Here is a 6063-nt window from a genome sequence, read left to right as displayed (position 1 = left end):
CCTCTCATATAAATGGCCCTGAAGGCTGAAGCATCCAACTAATTTGGTGACCAAGAAGAATCCAACTAATTCGATGACGAAGGAACAATGGATAATAATGCACTACAAGAAAATGCATTTTTGCCGACCATTTTTGGCTACCAAAAACAATTTAGTCGCCAAAAGTCACTGAATTGGCTACCAAAAATAATATTAGTCGGCAAAAGTCAACTTTTTAGCTACTTATTTTTTTTAGTAGGGGAATGTTGATTATTGGCGACTAAAAAAAATTTAGTAGCTAAAAATATTACAATTGGCGACTAAAAAAATTTTTAGTAGCTAAACATATCACAATTGGCGACTAAAAGAAAATTTAGTAGCCGTAGAGGTACCTTTAGCTACTAAATTATTTGGTAGCCGAATGAAAATAAAAAAATTAATTTTTAATCTTTGCCGACCAAAATCTTGGTCGCCAAATGTTAACTTTCGGCTACAAAATTTCTTTTAGTCGCCAAAGACCTACCTTTAGCTACTAAATTATTTGGTAGCCGAATGAAAATAAAAAAATTAATTTTTAATCTTTGCCGACCAAAGTCTTGGTCGCCAAATGTTAACTTTCGGCGACAAAATTCCTTTTAGTCGCCAAAGACCTACCTTTAGCTACTAAATTATTTGGTAGCCGAATGAAAATAAAAAAATTAATTTTTAATCTTTGCCGACCAAAATCTTGGTCGCCAAATGTTAACTTTCGGCGACAAAATTCCTTGTAGTCGCCAAAGACCTACCTTTAGGTCTTTGGCGACTACAAGGAATTTTGTCGCCGAAAGTTAACATTTGGCGACCAAGGTCTTTGGCGACTAAAAGAAATTTTGTAGCCGAAAGTTAACATTTGGCGACCAAGATTTTGGTCGGCAAAGATTAAAAATTAATTTTTTTATTTTCATTCGGCTACCAAATAATTTAGTAGCTAAAGGTACCTCTACGGCTACTAAATTTTCTTTTAGTCGCCAATTGTGATATGTTTAGCTACTAAAAATTTTTTTAGTCGCCAATTGTAATATTTTTAGCTACTAAATTTTTTTTAGTCGCCAATAATCAACATTCCCCTACTAAAAAAAATAAGTAGCTAAAAAGTTGACTTTTGCCGACTAATATTATTTTTGGTAGCCAATTCAGTGACTTTTGGCGACTAAATTGTTTTTGGTAGCCAAAAATGGTCGGCAAAAATGCATTTTCTTGTAGTGTACTTCAGTCTTTTTCATTATTCAAAGGTGGTTCTAATTTACCAAATCCTCTATTATAACTTTAAGTATATGTAGCACAACTTGTTTCTAGTGTTTCCTCTTCATCTTCTTACATTGTTTCTAATCTTGCCAACTTTTCTCATGTGCCAACTGATCTTGTACCTTGGTTATTTGATTCTGAGGCCATTTCCCATTTTACAAATGGTGTGGATCATATTTCCATACAATGAGTTAGATTTTGTTTAGGTTGGTAACATGAACTCTCTTCCCATTTCTCACTTTGATAAAGGTATTTAACAGATTTCTAGCATAACCTTTTCTTGATCTAACAAACCTTTATCTCTTATAATTTACAAGTTGTTCAACAATTTACTAGATGATAATTGTAGGCTTATATTTGATTCCACTAGCTTTGTAGTTCAAGAAAAGTTTATCATCAAATTATTCATAGAGGTTTCTACAAGCAAAGCCTCTACATTTTCTTTCTTTTTTTTCTAATCATGCACAATATTACTGAACCCAACTCAATAGCACCCCTCTTGCATTGTTGTGACATCAAAGGTTTGATCATGGAAGTCTAACAATGTTTCGAGTCTTAATAAATAGCGCAAGTTTTTTCTTAATAAGTTTGAACCATACACTTGTTAACACTCATCATATTTCTATAGATTCACAAATTACCATTTTTCATTTACTCTTGCAGGACTTGATAGGCTTTCATTAAAACCTTCTGAATCCTTACCTGACCTTTTGAATTAGTTCTTGCAAACTTGATAAGCCTTCATCAAGACTTTCTGAACTATCTTCTGTAGGCCTAACATAGCTTCATTAAGAACTTTAGAATCCTAAATGCCTCTCAAGTATACACTAAGATCTTAGACCTCATTGCACAAGCTAAAGCATTCATGAACTAGCATCTGAACTTTGACCTCCTTTCTCTGATCCAGTCTTGGGTGAGTTATTTACAAGAGAAGGTTGAGGTGGAAAATTAATTCTTCTATATAAAACTCTTGGCATACTGTAAAGGAAGCCTTTTTAATGTGCTAGAAGACCTGAAATGTTGATCAGGTTTGAAACTACCATTAGGCCTTGTCAAACATTCTGAAGGCCAAAACTCCTACATGAAAGCCCTCTTCCATTATAAGTCCTATTCATTGGGCTAGAAGGTTTAAAGTACTTTTTTAGGTTTGAGTGATGTTATGTCTTTTCAAAACTTCTGAAAGGCCAAGACTCCAAATAAGCTCTTCAAACATGAGACAACTTGCAATTTTTTATTTGAATAGCGAAATTTATTATAGGCCAAACTTTCTTACTTGATTTGTACTCTTTGCGTCCTTTAATACATCCTTCGATAGTTTTCATGAATCATTTTGGAGAATGGAGATATTTGTTTGACCTATGAAACACTTCATGCGACTTAAGACTTTTTGCAATCACCTTCTTGTTTTTGCGTAAGCCATATAAACAATATTCACTTTTGATTTGCCCTACAAACTCAATGTGGGTATAAGTTTTCATATATTGAGCCAAAAGTGAGTATACACATGTAATGCCTTTCAATTTTTGGAGAATTGTCGTAATGGTCTTCATCCAATAGAAGATGAGAAGATTGCTCATGACCTGCTATGAAATAAGGATCAAAATTATGACACCTAGCCAAAATATCATCCATTTTTCCAACTTCATATTGCTCCCTTGTACACCTTCTAAAACAAAACTTTGTTGGATATTTTGGTATATATTTCATTTTACCTTGAGCTTGCCTTTTGACTTGATTTCATAGTTGACTTGAGGTTCAAATCTTGCTTGGTCATGGAGATAAAGTTGAAATAGAGAGAAATGAAGAAGTGAAAAATATTTTCTATTTTTAAATTATAAAATGGTAAACAGCTATTATTTGTACCAAAAAAAATCAGGTTCCGTTGGGCTAAATTGCAATATTTGGTGAAATCAAGAGCTAAAATGAAATTAATAAGATTCTATAATTTTTAAAAATTAGGGTCTCTACATGTTTGACATATCTAATGTTAGAGTTTCGGGAGTATGGATGAAAAATAAGAGTGTAGAAACACCTCGGAAAGAATTGAACTTGTGCATATGAGAACGCATGTGTGGCAGGGTTTTCCTGCATGTGCAAATTGGTGCAGTACAGGAAGGGAAATTCTGGGCAGAGTTCCACACGTGCAGCATGGGTCTTGCAAGTGCAGCCGAAGGTGGTGCATATGCAGTGAAGATGCACTTCTAAGGTTTGGGACTACGTAAAACTACAGGTGTTGCTAAGGGACCCATACTTGCGACCAAGGTTGGTGTGGTGTAACGCCTCAAGTTATTTAAATTAAAAATAATACTCAATACATGATTAACTCAAAATCTTTCAATATCACTTAACAACATTGGCTCGAAAGCCCTTTTTCTCATTGAACTATACATCAAAAATTTACGAACTTGCATGTTCATGTCTTAGTTACATCATTAATACAATAGTTCAAAAAGCTAGAGGATACAATTAAAAATGCCATAATGGATTAGAAACATCAAGGCGAAGCCTTGTTACAACAAAATGGATGTGCAGCCCTAAAACAAATAAGCTCGGAGCTTCCATATAATACATCCATGAGCTTCTGTGCTCTAATCAAAACAAAAATCCACATCTTTCTCATTGGGGTGGTTGCACATCACCGAGTCCTAAAAATGTTAGATAGGAATGAGTTAGATGCCCAGTAAAAATACTTTTAACTGAGTATCTAATTATTCGAAGAATCCATATGGCATTATCACAACCCAAATAACATTTTACTGCATTCATGTTAAAGATTTAAGAAAAGATGCATAGATAGAATTGTGCCACCAAAGCCACATCCAATACCGGAGGTAAATACGCCGTGAAGCTCATAAAAGGAGTCCCAATACATATACATATCGATTTATATCCAAAAATATCCCCACATTTTCCGGCTATTAACATTACAAGGAATGGGCACCCAAAACCATCCGTTTTTTCACTTTAACCGATTACAAAACGGAAAAACCAATAGACACCCAAAAACATTTTGCTTACATTTGTCCAGCAATAAGCTTAAGACAGGGCATTTGGGTACCTAGACTTTTCCCTATGCGAGTACCAATAATAGAACACTTACCAAAACCGACTTCCATCCTGGACTCATACGCTACTTACCACTCCCTTACACAACCTTTCCAAACTTCCAAGAATTTGTACATTCATGAGATAAAGAGTAAATTTCACCATTCAAATGATTGAAAAGAATATAGAGAAACAATCTTCATAATTCAAAAGTAAATCTGAAGAGTTACCAATTTCATAAGTCTCAAATCAATGTACCTCATCAAAATCTCATAATTCATTCATCAATTCAAAGAATAGAAAATCTATTTCATTTAATCACGTCCTTCCTCAATTTCAAAAGTTAGGGTTTTCAAAAAATTTGGGATTTTTTCCCCTCCATCATGTTAAATACTATTTCTCAACTAAAATCTCGATAATCCATGGCAATTATTAGAATCTTAAGAAAATGTAGAGATTCATTTTTGATAACCAAATCCTAATTTTGTAAGCTCAAACCTTTATAGCATCAATGTCATAATAGCACCACATAAACATCCTCAAAATAAAGAGATACAAGATTAAAAGTAATCCTACCTCAAAGATGAAAGTAGAGAAGCTAGATCAAGAAGATTCCTTCGAAAAATTCAAAATCCAATTGGTGGAAAGGCACAATCTTCATGTAGACTTCGATTTTGTAAGGAATGGAGGTGTAGATCTTAGTAAAATGAAAGATTTTTAGAGTGAGAGAGCTACGATTTTCAAAGCTAAAGAGAGAAAAGAGAAGAAACAAAAGAAGTAGAGGAAATGATCTAAAAAAATAACTTTTAAGTTGTTGAAATCACGCAGACTGCTCGAGCGGTCTTTTCACTGCTTGATCGATGAACTTAAACTCTTTGTATTTTACCATGCAAAACGAGATTCCGGAAACCCCCTCATCTTCGCCCTTTCCATCTGACATGAAAAACCAACTATTGGGAATCTTACATCTCTGCTCGAGTGGTCTTTTCACCACTCGAGCGGTCACCTGGAATGAATTGTCACAATCTCCCTGCCTTAAGGAATTTCGCCCCTGAAATAACGTCAATTCACAACGCCACAACAACAACATACTAATGACACACTAATTACAAGTCACCAACAATCCCAAATAGCAAATGCATAACTTTTAACGAGGGATACATGGAAGATATAATAGAAAGAGTGCCTTTGAGATAGCGTAAAATGCGAACTAGAACATCATAGTGTGGAGAGCGAGGAGCAGCCATGAACTGACTGACAATGTGAACAACATAAGCAATGTTTAGACGAGTAACCATAAGATAGACAAGATTGCCTACTAGTTGATGATATAAAGTAGCATTAGATAACATGTGACCATCAAGAAGAGTGAGATGAGTTTAAGAATCAACTGGGGTAGGCACAGTCTTGTAATCGGTAAGACTAACATGAGCTAAGAGATCAGATGTATACTTGGCCTGGGTGAGAAAGTAACTAGAAGGATCTTGTGAAATTTCTAAGCCGATGAAGTAGCTAAGTAGACCCAAAATTTTCATCTCAAATTGGCAACTGAGAAACGATTTGAGACTAGAGATACCCATTGTGTTATCCCCAGTAATGATTATATCATCCACATAGAGAAAAAGAATAATAATACCATGCTCTGTCTTGCGTATAAACAGAGTAGAATCATGGGCACTAGAGTAGAAGCCAAAGTCATGAATGGTAGAACTAAACTTGGCAAACCAAGAACGAGGAGCTTGTTTCAAACCATAC

This window comes from Camellia sinensis, chromosome 13 (assembly GCF_055761805.1).
Source record: "Camellia sinensis isolate YWXY chromosome 13, ASM5576180v1, whole genome shotgun sequence".
Taxonomy (NCBI): Eukaryota; Viridiplantae; Streptophyta; class Magnoliopsida; order Ericales; family Theaceae; genus Camellia; species Camellia sinensis.
Note: the sequence above shows the minus strand (reverse complement) of the source record.